Below are 26,652 nucleotides of genomic sequence, written 5' to 3' on the forward strand. Positions count from 1 at the left end.
CAAACAGGATGTTCAAAGAATATAAACTCGTAGGGCTGGAGAGACTTTACAGAGCAGATCTTGACTTGCATGCGGTTAGTCTTCCCAGCACTACAGATAACCCTCTAAAGCAGGGGTCTTCAAACTACGGCCCGCGGGCCACATATTGTATTTATTACCATTTTGTTTCTTCACTTCTAAATAAGATATATGCAGTGTGCATAGAAATTTGTTCATAACTTTTGTTTTTACTATAATCTGGCCCTCCAACAGTCTTAAGGACAGTGAACTGGTCCCCTGTTTAAAAAGTTTGAGGACCCCTGCAAGTCTAAACAAAGTTGAATGTGGACCAAGACCCACTTATAAACATGTGAAGTAAATTCTGGGGTATAATGTATAGCATAATGACAAGTTGGTTAACAAATTAAATATTAAACATTATCAGAAACACAGAGTGTAATCATGTTAAGATGGTGAATATATTAACCTTATTTGATAAAATAAGATAATGGGGCTGGAGTTATAGCACAGCAGAAAAGGTGGTTGCCTTGTATGCAGTAGAACTAAGTTGATTCCCAGCATCCCTCAAGCCCAGCCAGGAGTAGTCCCCCATAGGACACATCCAAGAGTAAATCTTGAGCACCACCACGTGTGGCCCCCATACAAAAAATAAGACTATAAAACTTTCACATACATATATACATATATATATATATATATATATATATATATATATATATATATATATATATATATATATATATATATATATCGGGTTATCACATTGTTCACCTTAAATTTACAAAATGCTGGGGCCGGCAAGGTGGCGCTAGAGGTAAGGTGTCTGCCTTGCAAGCGCTAGCCAAGGATCAGGACCTCGATCCCCCAGCGTCCCATATGGTCCCCCCAAGCCAGGGGCAATTTCTGAGCGCTTAGCCAGAAATTTAGCCAGGTGTGGCTAAAACAAAACAAAACAAAAATTTTACAAAGTGCTATACTGGGACCAGAGTGGGTAGGGCATTTGCTTGCATGCGAGTAACTCGAGTTCCTTGGCATCCCATATGGTCCCCGAAGCCTGCCAGGAGTGATTTCTGAATGCAGAGCCAGGGTAACCCAAGTGCTGGGTTACTGCTGGGTGTGGCCCAAAAAAACAAACAAGACAAAACAAAATGCTATATATTGGTCAGGTATATCCCAATAAAATATGGGGAGAAAGGTTATTATGAAAACTAAGAATGTGGGGCCAGAGTGATACACAGCATTAGAGTATTTGCTTTGCATGCAGCCGACCCAGGACAAACCTGGGTTCAATCTCCAGCATCCCATATGGTCCTCCAAGCCTGCCAAGAGTCATCCCTGAGCACCGCTGGGTATAGCCCCAAAATAAGGGAGGGAGGGAAGGAAAGAAAACTAAGAATGTGCTTCAAAATAGTGTTTTAGGTTCACGGGCTACAGCAAAAATCTCTACCATATTAAATGGACAATGTATGACTGAAACCAAACTACAACCATGTTGTTTACAAAAAAGAAATAAAAATTAAATTAAAAATAAATGGACAATGTAGTTGAAAATAATAAATATATAAATATAATTGATGGTATTTGAATGCAATAGAGAAAAGCAAAGGACAGATGTAGGGGACTGGAGTGATACCACAGCATATAGAGCATTTGCCTTGCATGCAGCCAACCCGGGTTTGATCCCCAACATCCCATAAGGTCCCCTGAGCACCACCAGGAATGACCAATGAGCACAGAGCCAGGAGTAACCCCTGAGCACCACCAGGCCTGGGACCCCCCCAAAACATAAAAGGGACAGAGGGAAAGGAAACGGTGTTTTAAACAGGACAGTCTGTGGAAGCTTCAATGTATTACATCCCAAAGGAGATAAGAAAGCATGGGCTGGATGAACAGTACAGAAGGAAGGTAGGACATCTGCCTTGCATGCAGCTGGCATGGGTTCAATACCTGACACTACACTGTCCCCTGAGCATGGTGTGGACCCCAAAACAAAGAGTATCAGCCAGACATTTTGTTTTTGTTTTTTAGTTTTTGGACCACACCCGGTAAGGCTCAGGGGTTACTCCTGGCTATGCACTCAGAAATCACTCCTGGCTTGGGAGACCATATGGGATGCTGGGGATTGAACAGAAGGTCCGTCCTGGGTCAGCCACATGCAAGGCAAACGCCCTACTACTGTGCTATGGCTCCAGCCCCTCTGGGGAATTCTTAACTGATGTCTTTTAATTTATAATTATGGCAAAGTTATGATATGCATACAAGATAGTAATTATGGTTTCAGGAGTATAGACATATATTTGAATCCCAACATAACCATAAACTGTGTTTGAGAACAAATAACTTGATCATGTCCTAGCCTTTCAGGAGATACAAAATCAAAATTAAAGATACAAAGGCCGGAGCAGTGGTGCAAGAGGTAGGGCATTTGCCTTGCACACATTATCTAAGATGGACTGTGGTTCGATCCCCCAGCGCCCCATATGGTCCCCCAAACCAGGAGCAATTTCTAAGCACATAGCTAGGAGTAACCTGAGTCTCACCGGATATGGCCCAAAAACAAAACAAACAAAAAAATTAAAGTACAGCTCTAATTCACTTTAATGAGAATACTATTTAATAGAGTAAAAGTATAGAAATTCCTGACAGAATATGTATGTCCTTTCAAAGGAATATTAACTGAATATTAAGATGGTAGCTGAAACAAGAACATATCTATGAACAGAGAGAGCTCACATGAACTAGGAAGTATAGTTCAATCCCTGGCCTATATCATCTATCATTAGGAGTAGCCCCTAACTATTGTTGATATGGCAAACAAACAAAACAAACACCCTAAGAACTACTTCGTTCCTACAACTACTTAGTTGTAGTATAGTGAAATGAAGTTTTAACTCTTCATTAAGTTTTAACTCTTCCTGTGTTTCCTATCCAAATGTTTGAATCAAAAACCTAGGTATTACCCAAAATTTCCCTTTTTCTCCTCTATTTCTCAGTATATTCTTCTGCATATATAAAACCAGAATATGATCACTTCTACTTTTGATAAAAGTATCATAATCTCTTAAATTTATGAGTATAGCAGCAGATAGCAAAAATGCACAAACTACCTGGAAGTGAATAGTCAAATTTAAGTACAGCCTGCTGGAAAACAAGTAACAAAGTTAGAAGCTTCCTAATATCATACAATATAGACAGAGACCAAACACTATCAAATAATACAAATGTAATAGTTATAGACTATAAAAGGTAAATACAATGAGATACCATATTTAATATACAATATAGTAGGATATTAAAGATAAAAGGTAGAAATGTGTGTATATTACATCACACACATATGAAGAGAAATATGTTAATATTTATATATGTTAATATTTCCACATAAGAAACAAAATTTTAAAATTTTCTACCTATATACCTATTGCTTTTCTTTCTTTCTTTTTTTTGGGGGGGGGGGGGGGTTTGAGTCACACCTGGCAGTGCTCAGGCGTTACTTTTGGCTCTACGCTCAGAAATCGCTCCTGGCAGGCATGGGGAACCATATGGGATGCCGGGATTCAAACCACCATCCTTCTGCATGCAAGGCAAACGCCTTACCTCCATGCTATCTCTCCAGCCCACCTATTGCTTTTCTAGTTTAGGAAAAAATATTACTACATATTGAAAATCTGAGATTCATAAAGAATATTCTTAAATATCGTGTATCTATTCATAATTATTCAAGGTTTCTATCACATCAGGTTCTTAATATAAAAAAACATTCAATGATTGAATCACAAAATGCTAAGTGGAAGAAAATAAATGTCCTTGTTAAGTAACCTGAGAACAGCCTTATGTGAGCTTCTGGGCTGTATTCATTGTACCACCCTGTAAAAGGCGTTTCTATTATGTCACTACTGTTTTAGGAAGTGACACAGGAGAAATTTGTATAAAGCTGATCATTCAGAAAAGATATTGTAAATCCCAAGTATATTTTCTTTTCCACTTTCCTATTTGAAAGATACAAGAATGTATTATATCCCTTCTCTCTTTGCCTCCTAGAAAGAGAGTTTACAGCTTAACCGCAAAAGGGCTTTTGTGATCTACAGAGCAATGTTATATTCCCCATTCCCCTCATTCCCCACTTTCTCTCCATTTATACATCCACATTCTTCTACCTGGTTTATAATTTTAATATCGTGAAATTCTGCCATTATTTATGAAATAAGTGAGGAATGGGCCGGAGAGATAGCATGGAGGTAAGGTGTTTGCTTTACAGAAGGTCATCAGTTTGAATCCGGCTTCCCATATGGTCCCCTGTGCCTGCCAGGAGCAATTTCTAAGCATGGAGCCAGGAGTTTCCCCTGAGCACTGCCAGATGTGACCCAAAAACCACAAAAAAAAAAAAAGAAAGAAAGAAATAAGTGAGGGAAAAGAATTTATTTTATATTAACTTTAAGTTATATATTAACTTTAAGCACCACAGCATACATACCAATACTTTCACAACATGATACTTTCTGGGGAATGCATTAAATCTTTTCATTTTATGACCAGTAGAGATGGTCATATGTGATAAGATGGTCATAGCCGTTTAGGACTATATCAGTCCATCATTAAGTTTACCATTGATTGAAATGCTGTGAAGTCGAATATTATTGCATTTTTTTTTTTATTTAAAACTATTTGGGTTTTTTGGCAAGGTTTTTTGTACCAGTACCTGGAATCAAACTTCTACTAGGAAAGGCCCTAATGCTGCCCTGACACCAACTTGCTCAAAGGTGGGGTCATATGACAACCTGGCAACTTAGAAGCAGCAACAACTTGCTTTCAGGGTGGGGTTTCCTGCCTTGCCACCTGAAAGTGAGATGAAACAAAAAGGCACTTCATGACACCCTGACTTTGACATGGGATCTGTGCAAAAACCAAAATCTCTAATTACTGAAAAATGACTGCAATAAACATGATTGAGGAAAACTATTCCTGGGCCCACGAAGAAAGACTTGAGGGTTAGACAACTTAGTATGCCAGAAACCTGTATTTGGTCTTATGGAAGGATGCTTCAAGGGTAGGGACACCTTGTTTTTAGGCCAAAGGCTTTTTTTTCTTTCTATTTTTCCCAATTTCTGCTGCACCTATGCAAAAAACTGCCACCTCTTTATCTTTTAGATAAGGGCTCCTGCCTTTTTTCACAGAATCTTGGGACATGAATTACTTTGTTTTACCTCATATTTATGTATTTTTCTATAAAATTAAGAAGAGAAGGAAAGGATGGGGCCAGAGGCCAAATAGTCTCAGATGCATTGGTGAAGATAAAAAAAAAAAAGGACAAAACTAAATATTCCAAGCCAAAGTCAACAACAGAATCAAGAGACCCAAACTATAATAATTTAAACTTAAAATGGGCCTATTATACTGGCAGGCCACTGAGCAAAGTGGTGATATAGGATGCATTCTAGGAGCATTGGTGGAGGGAGATCGACACGTGATGGAATTGTCCTTAATTCATTCTATGTCTGAAATCTAATTATGAAGAACTTGGTAAATCACATGAGTTGTTTTTTGTTTTTTGTTTGTTTGTTTGTTTGTTTTGTTTTTTCGGGCCACACCTGTTTGATGCTCAGGGGTTACTTCTGGCTAAGTGCTCAAAAATTGCCCCTGGCTTGGGGGAACCATATGGGACGCCAGGGGATCGAACCACGGTCCTTCCTTGGCTAGCGCTTGCAAGGCAGACACCTTACCTCCAGCGCCACCTCACCGGCCCTGAATCACATGATTTTAATAAAACAAAATTTTAAAATTTAAATTAAATTAAATTTTAAAAAGTTAGGTTTTTAAAAAAACAAAGGGCTGGAGAAATAGAACAGGAATTAAAGTCTTACATGTGTCCAACCTTGATTTCAATCCACAAAACTGCATATGGTGCCCTGAGCATAGCACCAGCCTGAGCACCACCAGGTGTTCCAAAATTCAAACAAAAAAGAAGAGAAAAATACTTGAAATTAGAGTTTATGCTTTTCACATGTGTTTCTTTAATAGTAGGCAGTGTATATCAGGGGCTTTAAGAACCCTAGAAGAAACATAACACTTGTTTGTATGCTTTTTAGTAGTGATTTAAAATACTTGTGTGATGTTACATATAGTTTAGAATTTTAAAAGATGAACTTTCAAATTTTCATTCTCACTTACAGCTTTCAAGGTATATTCAAGATTCACCAACTCTCTTTGCAGCCCAACTACACTACCTCCAACATGTGTTTACTTTGGCCCTACGTGGCCAATTTTGTTCTATTTTGAAATATAAAAAGCTATATATTGATATCACTCCTAAGCACTTCTAAGTAGAAGATAGCATCAAAACATCATATTGCTTCTATTTTGTGAGTCTATGTCCATGAGACATTAAAACCATCTTTACATACCTAGCAGTTTTGTTTTTGTTTTTGGGTCACACAAAAACAGTATTCAGGGGCTGTGGCACAAGTGATAGGCCATTTGCCTTGCACACACTAACCTAGGACAGACCAGGGTTCGATCCCCAGTGTCCCCCAGTGTTCAAGATAAGATTGGGGTTAGAGCAGTGGCGCAACCGGTAGGGCGTTTGCCTGGTACACGCTAACCTGCAGTTTGATCCCCCTGCATTCCATATGGTCCCTCAAGCCAGGAGTGATTTCTTTTTTTTTTTTTTTGGCTTTTGGGCCACACCCGGCGGTGCTCAGGGGTTACTCCTGGCTGTCTGCTCAGAAATATAGCTCCTGGCAGGCACAGGAGACCATATGGGACACCGGGATTCGAACCAACCACCTTAGGTTCTGGATCGGCTGCTTGCAAGGCAAGCACCGCTGTGCTATCTCTCCGGGCCCAGGAGTGATTTCTTAGCGCATAGCCAGGAGTAAGTAACCCCTGAGTGTCACGGGGTGTGGCCCAAAAACAAAAAAAAAAAAAAAGAATTAAGATAATTTTTAAACAAACAAAAATATAAGCAATAGTCTTTTTTTAAAAGATAGTATAGGGCCCGGAGAGATAGCACAGCAGCGTTTGTCTTTCAAGCAGCCGATCCAGCGATCCAGGACCAAAGGTGGTTGGTTCGAATCCCAGTGTCCCATATGGTGCCCCCCCCCCCCCCCCCGTGCCTGCCAGGAGCTATTTCTGAGCAGACAGCCAGGAGTAACCCCTGAGCAACACCGGGTGTGGCCCAAAAACCAAAAAAAAAAAAAAAAAAAAAACTATATTGAAATATAGAAAGCTATATATGTATATATAAATTCAGTTACATTCAATGTTACTAGCAAGAATTACCAACAAGATTATCAATAAACAAACAAAAAAAATAGAACATCTAGAGTCCAGATAGGCCAGAAACCTGGTTACCTACAGAGAAGAACGGTTATTCAGTGTATTCTAGAATTCTTCAGGTAATAAGTTTTAGAACTATATAAATCCTAACTATTCTAATGTAATCTATGCTTTTCACTTAAGAAATCTCCATCTCCTATGAACATATATGTCAAACTTTTTTGAAATATTATGTCCTTTATCAATAAAGAGATATACCTTTTTCTATTAACATCCTTTTAATCTTTTTTTTAAAGGGGATGCTTACTTAGCAGTGCTCAGGCTTTACTCCTGGCTCTATACTCAGGGATCACTCCTGACAGGCTTGGGGGACCATAAGTGGTTCCTAGGATCAAACCTGGGTCAGTTGTATGCAAGGCAGGTAGCTTACCCTTTATCACTCTAGGCAAGTTCAATATTACAGGAGTCTTTTGTTTTGTGTCTTATAAAAACATTAATACATCTCTAAGTCTCCTAAATAAGAAGAATTAATCTACTAAATAAATTTAAATGTATACACATGGAAACAAGTAAAAGTATCAAAATACTTTTTTTTAGGGGGGGGATATCTGGTGGTGCTCAGGGATTACTCTGAGTACAAAGACTAGACTTAAGTTTATAAGCAGTTAATTTAAGCATTTAGGCCAGGAAAATTCTTGTCCAATACAGTAGTAATTTCTATAACACTTGGCAAATATATTAATAACACAATTCCATGAAGAGAAATTTCTCCTAATAACAGAAGCATATACACAGGGTAAGAGAGAATTTAGAAGCTAAGGGACATGTGGTTAGTGCATATGGCTGACCAGAATTTGATTCCCCACATTACACGGCTTCCCAGGCATTACTGCAATAGCCTTCTATGCCCCCTAAACACTACCCAGCAAGACTGAGTGGCGCTGTATCCCCAGGCACCACAACCTTGGTAGGCCAAATTAATGGCCCAGAATCACTGGGAGAGATCCCAGGGCTCCTCCTAAGTATGCTTAAGAACCTCTCCACAAAAATAAAATGAACTGAAATAAGCACATAAATACCTTTTAAAAACTTTGTTTTTTTAAAGGAAAACATACGACTTTATGTTGTTTGTGGATTTGTGAGCACCTATAGTTTCCTAAAAGGAAAGTTTGAAAATTTAGTACACCAATTTACCTACAGCTGAACATCCTTCCTTGAACCAAAGGAAGTTAAACAACACTAACACAATGAATAAAGCCTGATTACAAAATACAATGCAAAAGAAATCACCTTCAACACTGTTTTAAAAACCTGTTATTAAACAGTAAGTGCTAATTTCCCTATAAGAAAAGGACTATAAATGGATTTGCTAAATTCTTCTCTCTAGTCTATACATAGGAACTCTGCCATAATTACACATTTATTTTTCCAAGTAACTACAAGTTTCAAAAATATACACAGAGTTTAAATTTATACACACCAACAAGCAGTGTATATCGAAACACTTGATGCTGCCTTCTAAAGCTAGATGCTTTTAAAGATGGACCCTGCCCACTAAACCAACAGCAAAACAGACTAGAGAAAAATGCACTGGGTCTAGCATGGAAGAAAAAGTAATTTATCAGAAAATTCTTTAAGTGAACATTTAGTGACCATCAGTATTTAAAATGACAATTATAACGGTTAGTTTACATGAGACAGTAAACAAATAACACACTCAAACAGACAGTCGCCTTCACTAGGTCTAGCCTCAGGAATTCAACCTTACTTGTGACCATACTGTGTGCCAGGCCTTATCTGTGTCTGAGCATGAGATATATATTTTTTTAGCCCCTGGAAGAAGGTAGTGGGCTTGAGAAAGGCCTTTTATGTGTAAACCTGGTCTTTATAGTAAGCCAGCAAATGGCCCATAATGGGGAGGTTTTCAGATAGTACTTAGAACATTACCCAAGAACTACTCGACCTTTTCTAATGTTTCCCAAGTAGGAACACATTTTCACAGATGATGGTTTTGAGAACATCTGTTGTAACAAAGACTAAAGAAAGTGGAAAAAACAAAACAGGATGCACGTGGTTCTATTTCAAGGCGGCTTTCCCTCTCAACGCAGGTGTGCGCGCACACACACAAACACACACACGTATTACACTGAGACAACATCACACAGACACTTGTGACACTGACACAACATTCCAGGGGAACGTTTGCAATCCAGGCCTACAAGTGTTGTCAAGGGGATCATCCCAGGATGACCCACACCCCAAAGGTCGTCTCCCCGCACGCATCCGCACCACCCCTTAGGCTTAGAGCAAGGAGCTTGGGATGTTTCCTTCCTTCCTTCCCTCGGGAAGGCCGAGGGAGTCAGTGAGTGACGTGGCAGGGGCGGCAGGAAGCTAGTGACCCGGCCACGCCGGGGTCGCACTGGAGCCTCTTCAGCTCCACGTTGGACACTCAAGCTCACGCCCATGGGGGGGAACGACGACGACGACGACCATCCCGAGCACCCCGGGCTCCGTAGACCGGCTTGTGCAACGCGGGCTCGCTCAGCTCCGAGAGGCCGGACATCATCCATCGGCCCGCGTCCTCACCTTCCACTGGGAGCCGAGATTGGGCGCAAGGGAGGGGGGCGGGTGCGAGAGCCTGAACCCCTCGAGGGAGGGGGGGTTTCCTCAGCAGCTCGGGGCGCGCCTCAGGACACACAGCCCCCCCTCCCCTCCCCGTGCAGCAGCATCCCCGGTGTCCCACGATGCGGTGGTGGCCGAGGGCCTGACGCCCAAAGGTGCTGGGGGAGTCGGGGACCCGCCGAAGGTGAGGTGGGACTCAAGACACACACACACACACACACACACACACACACACACGTAGCAGCCAGGCCCCTAACACACACAGGCTAAATTCACACACACACACACACACACGCCAAACTAACGGAAGGAAGCCCGGCGCGGTGCGTTGCTCAGCTGAGCCCAGCGGCCCTTCCTTCCACCCCGACTCGCTCACTCACCGCCGGGCCGAGCGGCGCCTGGGGCCCGGGCCGAGGCGAGGCGAGGCGAGGCGAGGGTTCGAACGGACCGCGCAGAGGACAGAGGCCGCAGCGGGGCGAAGCGCCTCCCAGCCCCCAGAAGAAGCGCCTTCTCTGGACAAGCTTCCTCAGCGTCTGTGTGTGTGTCTGTGTGTGTGCATATGGAGGCACAAGACTCCCCTCTCCGCCTGCAGCCTCCAACACCGCCTCTGGCTGCAGCTGCGGACGTGGCGCCCGGCGCGACCCGCCCACTCCCTCGCTGCTGCCGCCGCCGCCTCCTCCGCCTCCCTCACAGCGCTGGCTCCGCGGCGCATGCGCACTCCGGGTCCCTCCCACGCCTCCCCCCCCCCGCCCGGCACGCCCCCACCCTTTTTCTCAGACCTCCCAGCAGACCCCCAGCCCTCCTGAGGCAGTGCGCACGCGCAACTCTCGCCCCCGCCCGCCTAGCCTCCTTCCTCTCCCCCTCCCGAGTTAGCCCTCGTCTCGGCTCTTCCTGGGTATCTGAGGGGGAATTCCCCCCGCTGCCCGAGATGCGCGCGCGTCTGCCTTAGTGGTAGCCCCGCCCCCTTTCCTCAACCAGCCAATCAGAGTGGGCTGGGAGGGGGCGAGGAGGGCGTGGAAGGAGCGGCTCGAGTTTAAGCTTCCACAGCGCGCGCTTCTGAAAGACAGGCATCCTTAAGCATCCGCGAGTAACGGTCGCCTCGAAGGCAGAAGCTTCGCTCTGAGGAAGGAGGGGACAGTCGCCACATTTTTGCCCTCTCTTTCTTTTTTGCCCAGGGTGTCTCACTCAGTCTTCGTCCTCAGAGGAGTGACCAGTGGCCCTTCTCTTCGGGGGCCCTGCCGGCCTTGTGTGTCTCTGCTGGCCTAGCAAGTTAGTGACAGAGCTGAGGAGAGCGACGCTGCGCCTGGCTGGTTTCTAGTTCCAGTCGCCCCAGCTTTCTGGACCGACGTCTGGAAAGCCAGAATCCCTCGGGCTCGCTGTCTCCCGGCCTGGATGCTGCTCCTCAGGGTTTGGGTATCTGGGGTGTCTGGAGATGTAAGGAGAAGTGAGGGAGTTGGAAATGAGAGAACTTAGGTGCGAGCCTTCCGGATCCACCTGTAGGTTTGTGAGTGTCGCTGCAAGACACACACACACACACATACATCACTATACACCACACTACACTCATACACACCACATTACACCACACACCACACTACATTCACCCACATTACACCCCACCCCACATTACACCACACACACACACACACACACACACACACACACACACACACACACACGAACTTGGAGAGAGCAAGCCTCGGCTCTGTGCAATGTCACCTGTCACACCTTGCGTTTCTGACTGGGTGTAGGGACTGACCCACCCGCCTTTCTCCCAGAGATGGGGATGCAGGCTAGGAGCACAGTATGTTTCCACCTAGTATCTGTCAACTTTCTTGCTTTCCACATCTGCCAAAGGAAGATGAGGATAAACATAGTCTAGGTATTTGGGAGAACAGAGTGTGGAAGAATTGTATACGTTGTGGACGCCCTGCACAAATGGGACATCTTTACCAACTTATTGGCCACCCATAAAGAAAGACACATAAACTGGATGGTGCAACTAAACTCGCCTTTCACCAGATTCGTGAAAGGCAGGCCGAACGAGGAAAGCATCCTGGAAGACATACTTTGAAAGTACTATTATTACCATTTTTTATCATTGCTGCTGCTATTTTGGGCTTTGAGGCCATGTTTATCCTTGATGCTCAGGGATTACTCCAGGTTCTGCACTCGTAGACAATCCTGGGCCTCCTGCATGCAAAGCACACACTTCACCCCTGGAGCTCTACCGCAGTCCCAGAGGGGCCTAGAACGAACTCATTTTAATGTGCCTTCAGCCTAATTATCAAGATTATCAAGACAGAGCTAGAGACCATCGTGTTGGGTCATTAGTAGATTCAATGGATTGTTAGGTTTATTCAGCAAGAGGAGAGAATCTACTTTTCTTTTTATTGGGGGGAGGTTATTTTCAGGAGGCTACACCCAGTGGCACTTGGGTTACTCCTGGCAGGTTTGGGTGACCATATAGGATGCTGGGGATCGAATCCCAGCTGTATGTAAGGCAAATGCCCTACCCTCTGTACTATTGTTCTGGCCCCAACTTTTATTTTCTTGTTTCCTTAACAATCTCTGTCCCTAATATGTGACCTCTGCAAGGTAAACTGTAGGCAGAATTATGAAGTGCATGATTAGAGTTCCTTTCCTTGAATGTACTCAATACAGGAAATTTGATCACAGCTGCCATGTTTGACCTAGGCCAGCTTCATAGACTCACTCTTTTCTCAAACAAAGTTATAAACCAAGCTGTGAATGAAAGAGCATGGGTACACCCAACCCACACAGCAGAAAGCTGACAATCTGGGAGGGCAGGGTGTTCCAAGCCCCCAGACTGCTGAAGCCATGCCTACTGCTTTCATCACCCAGAATCATCATTTTCCTGATGGCCTTGTCATCAACTAGTCATCAACTCCTCTGATTCCCTTCTAGAACACCAATCTGACCAAAGTTCAGGTACATCTGTCTTTGGGTTGATATCACCAGGGCTTTCTGGAGCAATTGCAGGCCCCTCCCCGCCCATCTTTCCTCTTCTCTGAGATCTGGCAAGTCGTTTGCATGCAGCCAACCCAGGACGGACCTGGGTTTGACCCTTCGCATCCCAGATGGTCCCCCAAGCCTGCCTGGAGTGATTTCTGAGTGCAGAGCCAACCATAACCTCTGAGCACTACTGGGTATGACCCCCCCCCCAAAAAAAAACAAAAAATATACAAACAAAACCAAAAAAAAAAAACTCATTTTTTCTTATTTTTTCTATTTTTTCAATAACTTTGCTTTTATCTATAAACAAATGTATCTTGGTTAACTAAGTCAACTATGTGATTCATTTGTTTTAAATAAAGTAAAAATAAAAAGAGAACATAGGCTTCTCCAGAGTTGTAGAAACAAAGAGCAATAAAGTTATACATTCAAGAGAAAACATGGGATTAAGGCACAAACTTCAGTTATTTGCTTAAAGACCAATTTTTGTTGTGTCTTGGGAATTTTACAGGACTCTAGATTGACCATTCTGGACTGATGATAATAAATTAATATTTATGATATATGTTCATTAAATTATAATTTATCTTGAATATATTAGCAACAATATACTTCCAATAGAGTTAATTTCTAATTTACTATAAAATAACTCACTTTTTTTTTTTTTTTTTTTGCTTTTCTGGGGCCACACCCTGTGATGTTCAGGGATTACTCCTGGCTATAAGCTCAGAAATTGCTCCTGGCTCCGGAGATCATATGGGACACCAAGGGATCGAACCAAGGTCCATCCTAAATTGGCCGTGTGCAAGGCAAAAGCCCTATCGCTGTGCAATAGCTCCGGTCCCTAAAGTAACTCACTTTTTCAGATTGGAAATCCAAGATCCTCTACATAGTTGTTTGCTTTGCTGTTTTATACTTAGTAAGAGTCCTTACTAATAAGCTTATTTATATAATATCATCTAGCAAAAATCAGGAGATATTTGAAAGATTTGATTTTATACAGACTTATTTGTAACAAAGTATTTGTTCAAAAGGAAAGTAAGCTTTCCACCTTTAACTCAGGAACATTATGTCAGCATTTTTTAAATTTTAATAAATACTTATGATAATGGATTGAATTACTTCCCATATCTTAAATGGCAGTTTTCAACAAACTCATATGAGGATGATAAAAAAAACAATTGAAACTTTAAGATTATATTCCTCACTTATCTTGTGTTTCTATGTAAGAGGTATAATAAATGGGCTTCAGGGATATAGAACAACATAGGTAAAATACCTACTTTAAGATTACTTTTAAGACATTCCTTTCACCTGATATACTAATCCCTTTAGAATTCCTTCCATCTGATATATTGATATCAGGCAGATGGTGATTTCTTTGGTTTAATCCCAGTGGCGGCTGGCAAATTATTGGCCTTAGAGCTTCTAGTTGGACATGCCACCCCTGCTAAGGCGCCTTGATTTTCTGATGTGGAAGGAGTTTTGGAAATTATGGGTTGTAAATCTCTATCTACAAGATATATAAAAAAGGACAAGAGCAACATCAGACTGCCCAGTATACAAATCATCACTCCTCTGAAGGATACAGTAAAGGATGATGAGAAAAAGGTGGTAAGGGATGTTTAGAAGAGCTCATGCACCTGGATCAGAAGCCAGGCCAGGAGATTAGACTTGATCCAAAACCAAATCAAAGTCCTTATCCAAGAGGGAAATACCCACCTAATTATCCACTTGGCTCACCCAGGAATCATCTCACTCACTATTGTTGCTGTCCCAGTTCTGAGCTTTCGATGTAGATAAATCCTCCGGAAACAAAGGCTATGCGGGAAATAACCCACACAAAGCTGGGGAGAAGAAACATGGCCTGGAACTTCCACCACAAGCCAGTAGCCTACTTTTTAAGACAAGATCTTCTTAAAGGTTATTACAAATAAATAAACAAATAAAATATAAAGGCTGATGGCTAGAGTGATAGTACAGTGGATAGGATACTTGCCTTGCATGAAGTGGGCTCAATCCCGAGCATTCCATATAGTCCCCCAAGTACAGTGGTCCGCAACCTGAGGCTCGCGAGCCACATGTGGCTCTTTACACTTTTAATTTGGCTCTTCTGTGTACGGGGCGGCCGCTCCAGGAGTCAGGACTCTGCTCCTAGCCTCTGTCAGTGTGCGCCCTGTGTGGCTCTCAAAATAAATTTCAATCATGGTTTTGGTGAAATTTGGCTCAGTTGAAAAAAAAGGTTGCTGACCACTGCCCAAGTACTACCAGGAATAATTTCTGAATGCAAAAAGTAACCCCTGAGCATTGCCGGATGTGGCTCCAAAACAGCTAAAGTCACTTATTTTTTATTTGTATAATTACTTAATAAAGCCAAAATCCACATTAGTGACTAAAACCATTTCATAGACTCACCAAAACTTTGGGGAGCACTTGTGGACTTTGTAAGAGTACCACTGTAAGATCTAACATTTGTCTTACTTAGTTCTCTTGCCTATGCAAATGAATTATACCACTCAGTGCCCATTAACCCACCCCTAAACCCAAAATAAAAATAAGCATTCTTGGGCTGGAGAGATAGCATGGAGGTAGGTCATTTGCCTTGCATGCAGAAGGATGGTGGTTCAAATCCTGGCATCCCATATGGTCCCCTGAGCCTGCCAGGAGCGATTTCTGAGCATAGAACCAGGAGTAACCCCTGAGCACTGCTGGGTGTGACCCAAAAGCCAAGTAAATAAACATTCTTCTGTTGATAGCTTTTATAGAGGGATGATTTGGATTAAACCAATTCAAGGGGTGGAGATGTGGCACAGTGGCTAAGAGTGCAGGTCACTGTTGCATGTGTGACACCCTGGCTCCATCATAAAAGCAGCAACAAAGGAAAAATAAAACCGATTGTTTTAGTGCAGCAGATTTTAAAATTGGATTACGTTGGTACAAGTTATTTTGGCACAGACACCCATTTTGGGGGGACACACCTGAAAATACTCAGGGTTACTCCTAACTCCTCACTCAGAAATTATTTGTAAATCAAAACAACAATGAGGTACCGGAGATGTGGGGAGAAAGAACTCTCACTTCTGGTGGGAATGCCATCTAGTCCCGCCTTTATGGAAAACAATATGGAGATTCTTAAAAAAAAAAAAAACTGGACATCGAGCTCCCATATATCCAGCTATACCACTCCTAGGGATATACCCTAGGAACACAAAAACACAATACAAAAAAAAAAAAAAAAAGGCTTCCTCACACCTATATTCATTGCAGCACTATTTACAATAGCCAGAATCTAGAAACAACCCAATTGACCCACAACAGATGGATGGCTAAAAATATACATATACAAAATGGAATACTATGTAGCCATCAGGAGAGATGAAGTCATGAAATTTTCCTAAACATGGGTGGACATGGAAACTATTATGCTAAGTGAAATAAGTCAGAGGGAGAGAAATGGACCAGAATAGTCTCATCTATGGGATTTAAGAAAAATAAAAGACATTGTAATAATACCCAGAGACAATAGAGATGAGGGTGAAAGGACCAGCTCAAGATATGAAGCTCACCACATTGAGTAGTGAGTGCAGTTAGAGAAATGACTACACTAACAACTATCATAACAATGTTAATGAGTGAGAGAAGTAGAATGCCTGTCTAGAATACAGGCAGGGGTTGGGAGAATAGATGGGGGAAGGGGGATTGGTGGTAGGAATGTTGCACTGGTGAAGGGGGATATTCTTTCTATGATTGAAACCCAACTACAAACGTATTTGTAATCATGGTGCTTAAAGATATTTAAAAAAATTACTCCGAGTGGACTTGGGATTATATGGGATGCTGAGGATCAAGCTCAGGTCAGTCACATGCAAGGCAGATACCCTACCTTCTGTACTCCAGCCCCACACCTTATTCATTTTATAAATGGAATACTTACGCTTAAATATTTTTGAGAGGTGAATATGGGGAAAGCATAGCTGGTGGTACCAGGACATACTTCTGGCTCTGTTCTTTGTGGTCATTCCTGTTATTTGATAGGGGAACCATGTGTGATACTAGGAATTTTAATGGAATCAAATATTTACAAACCCTTACCTTCTGTAGTAAGTTCAAGAGTTCCTTTTAATTGATGAATAAGCAAATGATAACACACAGGACCAGAGAGATTGCACAGCAAGTTAGGTGCTTGCCTTGCATGTGGCCGAACCAGGATCAATCCCCAGTATCCCATATGGTCCCCTGAAACTGCCAAGAGTGATTTCTGAGTGCAGAACCAGTAGTTCTAAATATAAGAAATACTATCACTCTGACATTTCAGATAAAGAAAAATAAAGACTCAAAAATCTCCTGATTTTTAAACATTAAACATTTTGAAACAGACAAAACTAGACCAAGAGAGTTAGTACAGGAGGGCAAAGCACTTTCCTAACTCACAGCCTACCCAGGTTCAATCCCCAGCCCTCATATAACAATTTTCCCTAAGAAAGATTACCATTGCAGTACCTAAAGCCTTCCAATTCTACACCTTTCTTTCTCCCAAGTTGCCTGAGTCTGAAAATTTAAATAGTCAATCTGTTCAGAAGGTCTTAGTGATCTTACATGCCAACTTTTCCAGCATCAGTAACTATATTGTCTTTGTTTTTCTAAAGCTTCTTGACTTGAGCACTGTTTAAGTTACTTTTTTCTCTTCTTTAACTTTATTTGTTTGTTTTTGAGTCACACCCTGCAGCACTCGGGTTACTTCTGGCTCTGCATTCAGAAATCACCCTGGCAGACTGGGGGAACACATGGGATGCCAGGAATCGAACTGGACCCCTTTTGGGTCAGCCACATGCAAGTTAAATGCCCTACAGCTGTGCAATCTCTCTGGCCCCCAGTTACTTTTTTCTTTTTCTTTTTCTTTTTTTTTTTTTTGGTTTTTGGGCCACACCCAGCGATGCTCAGGGGTGACTCCTGGCTGTCTGCTCAGAAATAGCTCCTGGCAGGCACGGGGGACCATATGGGACACCGGGATTCGAACCAACCACCTTTGGTCCTGGATCGGCTGCTTGCAAGGCAAACACCACTGTGCTATCTCTCCGGGCCCATACTTTTTTCTTAATGTAAAACTTTAGGGTGAAGTATTTTATGTCTCACCTGTCTTTGGGCACCTCATGTTGCACTTATAGATCTCTTTATAGTCATCAATAATTAGTACACTCCCATCAAAGATGCCAATCACCAAAATTTTCTGGTATCACTTTCTCTTGCTCAATCACAGTGAATTGTTTGAAAGAAATTCCATATAATTTAAACTCCATTTTCAGTATTGAGTTCAAGATCATCTTTGGAATTTTCCAGTTGTTTTTACTCTATAGTTCTCCCCCATGTCTTTTAAACTTGCCTAGGTCAGAGCCTATAATTGTTGAGAGATTCTCTTTTCCCTGTAGCAAGTTGCTACATGTGGGTCCCTTTTCTTCTTTTAGTCATGGAAAGTTTGTATGTCTTACCTCTTCCATGATTTAGAATTTTCTCAGTTCCAATGTAGTGTGCACTTTAAGCATAACATCCTTTCTCGCCGTGTTCAGAAGAGACAGTACAGATGGGAGTGTGGACACTGAAGATGATGTTCACTCTTCCCAGCTATCCCCAAAGGATCCTGGTTACAGAAGGTACACAATTGATTTTTTATTAAAGCTAGTGATTGAGGAGCCAGAGCAATAACACAATAGGCAGGACACTTGTCTTGCATGTGTCTGACCTGCTTTTGATTCCTGATATCCCATATGGTCCTCCAGGTACCACCAGAAGTAATTCTTGATTGCAGAGCTAGGAGCATCCCCTAAATATTGCTGGGTGTGAACCAAAAAAGAAATAATAAATAAAACCAGTGATTGGGTAAAATAATATGGGTTTAATAGACTGCTACTATTAGTAATCTCAACTAAGAGTAAATTTATTTATTTATTTATTTATTTTTGTTTTGGGGTCACACCCAGCAGCTCTCAGGGGTTACTCCTGGCTCTATGCTCAGAAATAGCCCCTAACAGGCACAGGGACCATATGGGATGCTGGGATTTGAACCACCGTCTTCTGCATGAAAGGCAAACACCTTACCCATGCTATCTTTCCAGCCCCTTATTTTTTGTTTTTAATTTGGGCCACACCTGCGGTGTTAAGGCCTTACTTCCGGCTCTGCACTCAGGACTCCTTAAAGGCTCAGGGATCAAACCTGGGTTGGTAGTTTCCAAGGTAAGTGCTCTCCCCATTGTACTGTCTCTCTTGCTCCTGCCAGTAGAAAACTGACTTGGAGAAAAGGATTTTTGTTGTAGGAAATAGAAGCCCACTTGAGATTGGTATTTAAAAAAAATAGAGTGCCAGAGATAGTACAGCAAGTAGGGAACTTGTCTTGCCAACCTAGGTTTGAGCCGGGGACTCCATAATGTTCCCATCTCACAAGAGTGATCTCTGAGCGGAGAGCCAAGAGTAATCACTGAGTACTACTGGATCTGACCCCAAAACCAAGAAAAAGAGCAAAGAAACCCAAGAGGATCCACCTAGTCTTAAACAGAGCCCAACTACAATATTGGATATTTTGGGTAAGTCTAGTTCCCATAAGGGTCTATAAACTGTGATCTTAGCTGGCTTCTCTCTGATCAAGGATGCTTCCCTTTACTTTCCTCACTTTCACTTAAGCCTCTTTTGTACAGTTTCTCAGTCCTACTCTCATCTTTGTACAAATGAGTTTCAGACCAGTTTTCCTTCTATAGTCATTGGGTTCATATCTTTGGAGAATAACTTAATTTCTGCTAATTGCTTTCCCTGCTTTAGCTTTTAGCATGGTAGAACACTATCCTACAGTCCAATTGTACTACAAGCCCTGCTCTTCCTGTGGGCTGTTTGACTTAGTATGACTTTTTTTTTTTTTTTGGTTTTTGGGCCACACCTGGCGATGCTCAGGGGTTACTCCTGGCTATCTGCTCAGAAATAGCCCCTGGTAGGCACAGGGGACCACATGGGACGCCGGGATTCGAGCCAACCACCTTAGGTCCTGGGTCGACTGCTTGCTTACAAGGCAAACACCACTGTGCTATCTCTCCGGTCCCTAGTCTGACTCTCTTATTTTTAACATTTGGACTGGAGAAAGGACACTGCAGTACTTAGGAGACTGAGGCTCTACATTTAGGAATCACTCTTGGCAAACTCAGGGTACCATATGGGGTTCCAAAGCCTTGTTGTACTACTGTTCCAACCCATTGTATGATTTTTTTTTTCACTCCGGCCCCTGTAAACAATGTTTTAAGCACTTTGAATTTGAAGAAATATCCTGAAGATATCTAACTTTAAATCAAGTGTTTGGTAAGCTACATGGATAAGACTTATCCTAACATGAAACAGTGTTAGCAAACATTAAGCAAATGCAAATGAGTACTTGGCCTGTTTTAGCCTTGCTTTGGAAATATCTCTTTTAAACTCATGTGGCATTTGAGGAAAGTAGCCACCAATCCTTTGCCTAAGTGTGAAGAAGCTAATATTAATATCTCCCTAGATCTGAAACTGCCATGCTAAAATTTATTATCAGTACTACTTGACCTACTTCCTGTTCCTTGATTAGAGAGCACATCTCTAACAGAGGATCTAGTCATTTATTTGCCAAAAGATTAATTAGTTTTTAGAACCTCTGTGCTAGTTAATAGTCCCAAAATAGATACATGGTCCCACTGTGCGTTGCTTCTGAGGATGATGGATTATAGGAGTGAAAAATCTAAGCAAACATATCAGCTAGTGCCTTTATGCTAATGAATGTGACCTCCAGCCCCTAATATGGGTCATTTACTCTTAAGTGTGTTGCTTTTATTATGCCCCTCCTACTTTCCTCATAATTCCTGAGGCCTTATGATGATTAGACCTAAGTTTCAAGGCTCTGTGACTAAGCTAGCTGGTGAGTCAAAGTCCAGTTGCAGTAACTACAATGGAGTGTTAATAGTGATTCTACTATTGTGGTTAGGTTCATTCATTTGTATAGCATTTTTCCCACGATCTCTAAAATGTTAACTAATGCAAATATTTATCACATCAGATTGTGGTAATGGACAAGTAGCAAGTTTTATTTATTTGTATTGTTTTATTTGAGGGCCATACCTAATGGTGCTCAAGGTTTACTCCTGGCTCTACATTCAGGATCTACTCTTGATAGACTCAGGGGACTATATGGAATGCTGAGTATCAAACTCAGGCCAGCCATGTAGCCATGTGCAAGGAAAGTGTCCTACCTCGTACCCTACCTACCAAGTGCTCTAGCCTCTAAATACTCATATTTTTTATTCTGAAATTTTACTGAATTTATCCATTATTTTCAAGTGAAAAACTTTATATCTTCCTTTCCAATGTAGATAGCTTTTGTTTTTCTTGCATATTTCCTCTTGTAGGGTTTCCAGCACTATGATGAATAAGAAAATGGGCAAATCTCATAGAAGTAGAAAGGAAGATCAGTGGTTGGTAATAAGGATTGATTTCAAATGTGCACATGGAATCATTTTCAGGTGATGAAAATTTAATGCTGAATTGTAATACTTGAACACCTATGTAAATTTAATTGCACTGTACACTTAAAGTGGAAAATATTCTGGTAAATATATTCTTTATTAGTGATAAATACTAGTGTAAATAATTTCTTTTTTTATTTTTATTTATTTATTTTTGTTTGTTTTTTGGGCCACACCCATTTGATGCTCAGGGGTTACTCCTGGCTAAGCACTCAGAAATTATCCCTGGCTTGGGGGGACCACATGGCACGCCGGGGGATCGAACCGTGGTCCTTCATTGGCTAGCGCTTGCAAGGCAGACACCTTACCTCTAGCGCCACCTCGCTGGCCCCGTAAATCATTTCTTTAACTTATTTTAAAATAAAGAAAAATTATTTGGACAACAAAGTAAAAATATAGTCACTAATAAAGAAAATTAGTTTCTCAGGGGCCAGAGAGATAGCACAACATTAGGGTATTTGCCTTGCAAGTAGCCGACCCAGGACTAACGGTGGTTCAAATCCTGGCATCCCTTATGGTCCCCCGAGCCTGCCAGGAGTGATTTTTGAGTGCAGACCCAGGAGTAACCCCTGAGCACCACTGGGTATGACCCCAAAACTAAAAAAAAAAAGTTTCTCAAAAACATACTATTCTCATAAAAATATTCAATACAGGGCTGGGAGATGGCTCAAAAAATAGAGCACATGCCTATCATGCAGAGACACTGGAATCCATCTTCAATACTTCATGGTCCCTGAAAAGCCCTGGTGCTTCCTGAGCACATGTGGGTGTGACCTTGGTGACTCTGAGTGGACCCAAATAGTACTTAATGACTGGGTCTGAGCACCAAATGATAAGACTGCCAGATCTGAGTATCATCAGGAGTAACCTCTAGGTCCCAGAGCACTGGGAGAACAACTCTCTAAGCAATACTCAGTACAGAAGACAATAAGGCACACCTACAAAACAGTTAAGGGAAAATGTAGTCAAATTTTAATGTTGATCCAGTCTTTATCCCATATCTCGGGCTTTTCTATAGCATGACATTACCAACTCATCCATCGAAAGTATAGTCTCAATTTCCTTCACTTGAATTTAGTAAAGTAGAGTGATGCTTGCTTTCCAAGACTAAAGTTAAAGAAGTCTTACATCTTCTTCATTGTTCTTTTAAGATACTCCCCAGCCCAAGAAACTGGGGCAAAGTGGCAGTGGGGTCCTTTTTGTAGTATAGAAGTGCCATTTTTGTACCCAGCTTAGAGTGCCTCAAGGGAAAGAAAAACTTCAGTACAAGGGTAGGGGTATTCTAGCCACACAGTCCCAAATAACTGAGACAGACAGACAGAATGGCATGGAATCCTCTTTGTGACTCAGAAGCATAATTTTCGCACCTAGGTCAGTGTGCCCTAAGAAGAGAGTACACACTGTTTTGCTCCCTAGATGCACATTTCTTCCAGCCAGTGAGCCACACAATGGCACATAATAAACACCTCTAGACTGCAAAAGTTACAATGGGAAAGCAATGCAGAACTACATAATGCTTAGTAAGTGAAGATGGTAACTCTAAAGACCCAACCATTATCAACAAGCTACATTATTTCTCTGATAAGGACTATTGATTGATTGATTTTTGGGTTTGGGTCACACCCCGTGGTGGTCAGGGATTACTTCTGTCTCTGCACTCAGAAATTACTCCTGCCAATCTCAGGAACCTATCTGGGATGCCAGTGATCAAACTGGGTCAATAGTGTGCAAGGCAAATGCCCTTCCTGCTGTGCTATGGCTCTGGCCCCTCTGAAAAAGACTTTAGAAAAATGTTGAGAATGTTTAAGGAACTCAATTCAGGGAACAGATAGACAATAAGATTTGAGGGGATATAGAGCAGAAATAAGAAAACCAAACAGAAACAATGGAACTGAAAGAATAAGTTGGTAGGCAAAATGAAAAACTAACTGTAAGATCTCACCAGCAGAATAAAAGCTGCTGAAGATAGAATCAGTGAGCTTGAAGATAAACTGCACAACACCTCCAGATAATAGCAAAAGATGGAAAAGAGTGTTAAAAATATAAATGAACAGCTGAACAAAAGAACTTTGAGATGAATTAAAAAAAAAAACAACATAAGAATCATCAGCAACCCAGTAGGATTTATTTCAGGTATGCAAAGATAATTTAAAATATGCAAATCAATTAATACACCATATCATTCAGAGCAAGGATATGGAAAGTATTTTGCTGAGTGAAATAAGTATGAGGGTGAAGGATATACCTAGAATGGTTCACACTCATTTGTGGTATATAAAAAAGAGATAATATGACAACAATACCAAAGTCAATAGAGACAGGCCAAAGTGAATAATATCTCAGGTAGAGAGAGACAGGCCAGAGTGATAATATCTCAGGTAGGGCTCTTGCCTTGCACAGGGTCCTAGGTATTCAGCTCCAAGGCCCTCTGCCATAAACCTCTCTTTCTCCTTTAACTAAAGTCTATTAATTAACAGACTTCCCCTAACTCTGAATGCTGCCTGGGGGCACCAAAATGTTGGAGCTAGGCAATCCCTGGGTGAAAGGGTCAGAGACAGAGAGGATTAAGAGAGAGAAAAAGTATGTAGTCTAGGGATCTTCCAGCCAGTTTTCTGGACAAAAGAGAGACATAGACAGACAGAGGCAGAAAGAAAGAGACAGAAACAGAGAGACAGAGAGAAGGAGGGAGAGAGGAGGAGAGAAGAGAGGAGAGAGGAGAGAGTGAGAGGAGGTGAGAGAGAGAGAGAGAGAGAGAGAGAGAGAGAGAGAGAGAGAGAGAGAGAGAGAGGGGAGAGAGAGAGGAGAGGAGAGAGAGAGAGGAGAGAGAGAGAGAGAGAGAGAGAGAGAGAGAGAGAGAGAGAGAGAGAGAGAGAGAGAGAGAGAGAGCTAGCTCAAAACATAGCAAGAAAAAACAACACAAACCAGCACTGTAGCAGGTGGTGGGTGGAGGATCAGCAGTAAGTCAGGCAAAAAGGGAGGGCCCTCTGGTACTTTCATCCCAGCCTCTTTGGCTCCCTCCAATTGCCCTGAGGCAGCATTTTACAGCTGGGGAAATCTGTTAATTGACAGACTGCAGTTAAAGGGAAAAGAGAAGTTTACTGCAGAGGGCCTTGGGAGAATTCTACAGCAATCTACCAGGGTTTGATCCCTAACATTCCATATGATCCCCCAAGCACCGCCAGCAGCAGTTCCATAGTGCAGAGCCTTCATAGTGCAGAACTTCAGGTGTGACCCCAAAACTAAAAACAAACAAACAAACAAAAAACAATAGAGGAGGACTGGTACATGGCAGGAAGCTTGCCACAAAGAGTGGAGTGCAGTAAGGGCATAGAAGGGACCACCTATAACAATGCTAGATGGAAATGATCACTCTGGACAAGAACTGGGTGCTGAAAGGATGTAGAGTGGTATGTATGATACCTTTCAGTAACAATATTTCAAAATAAAGTGACTAAAAGGAAAGAAGAGAAAAGAAAAATGTCTGCCAGGCAGGAAGGTGGGGGAAGGGGAGGAGGGTGACTGGGGAAAGTGGTAGCAGGAAATGTGCACTGTTGAAGGGGTGGATGGGTTGGACATTGTATGACTGAAACTTGTATGACTGAAACTCAATCATGAATAACTTTCTAATTGTGTATTTCACAGTGATTCAATAAAATATTATTTAATATATTTGAACTGGGCCAACTCTATAGACCAGGGGTCCTCAAATTTTTTAAATGGGGCCAGTTCACTGTCCCTCAGACCATTGGAGAGCTAGACTATAGTTTAAAAAAAAAAAAGAACAAATTCCTATGCACACTTCAAATATCTTATATTGAATTTAAAAAAAAAAAAGAAAAGAAAAATAAAGAACAAGTAAAGTTAAATCAACATATTTACTAGTATTTCAGTGGGAACTATGGACCTGCTCTTGGTGGGCCATAGTTTGAGGATCTTTGTCTGAGACTGAGAGGAGGAGTCCAGAGACAGAAGGAAGGGACTTGGAGAGTGCAGCACACATCTCACACATGTGCGCTGCTGGCCCAGGACAGACATCCATGGAAAAAACACTCATTGACCAGATAAATATCCTCTGCAGGCTGCATGTGGCTCATGGGCTGTAATTTGAGGACTTCTTCCATAGACTGACTCTCTTCTTGAACAAGCTATAAACCACACTGTGAACGATTATAAGTATACCAGCCCACACAGCAGAAAGCTTGCCATCTTGGGAGGATGAGGCAGGACAAGCCCCCACTCTGCTGAAACCATACCTGCTGCCTCCATCACCCAGAATCACTGTTTTTCCAATGACCCTACCCCATCACTGACCCTCTACAATTACCTTCCAGGACACCAATCTGAACGAACTTCCTGTACATTGGGCTTGAGGAGGATATTACCAGGGCTTTCTGGAGTGAGTGAGGGCACCCTCCCCCAGGATTTCCTTCTTTTAAGAGGCCTGGCAGCTGAGTAGACACTCCAAAAAGTCATATTATCAGTAATAGTGCTTTGAATTTCTGGATAACTTCATTTGTTTGATGATGTCATCTCTATAGGAATACATCAATTTAACAGAATGGCCAGCTAACAGCAGGAGCTTACTAAACCATCTGTCATTGTAATAATGATTTCATTGGAGATACTATAATTTTCACAAATGTGCTTGCTATTGTACTTTTTCTTTTTGCTTTTTATTTATTAACTTTCTTCCTTTTTATTTTTATTTTTCTATATTTTTCAACAACTTTTCTTTCACTATCTGGAAACAAATGTATTATGATCAGCTATGTCAAATATGTAATGCAATTTCTTTAAATAAATTTAAAAAATTATTTTAAAAAAGGTAACTCCCAACATTCACTTTGAAGATTTTTTTTTTACCATATTGGCTTACATATCTTTCACAGTAGTATTTTAGGTACATATTAACATTGAATCAAGAGCATTTCCATCACCAAATTTGTCCTCCCTCCACCCCTGTTCCCTTCGTGCAACCCATATCCCCCACCATCACCCCCAGGCTGCTAGAGTAAGTCTATGTCTAGCTTACTACTAGTGATCATATATCTGTTTGGTCCTGGTACCTTCCCTTGTTTCCCTCTCCATCTGAGAGGCAGAGCTAGATAGTTCAAGTTATGTGGTTTTGTTTGAAGGAAAGAAAAGCAATAGAATGGGGTAAAAAAAAAAAAAAAAAAAAAACAAATAAGCTGAAAATGGGCGGCATTCTTCTAGAGGCTTTCAACCTCAGTTTGAGAGAGGACAGGAAAAAGGTAAT

The sequence above is a fragment of the Suncus etruscus genome, chromosome 11, assembly GCF_024139225.1.
Source record: "Suncus etruscus isolate mSunEtr1 chromosome 11, mSunEtr1.pri.cur, whole genome shotgun sequence".
Taxonomy (NCBI): Eukaryota; Metazoa; Chordata; class Mammalia; order Eulipotyphla; family Soricidae; genus Suncus; species Suncus etruscus.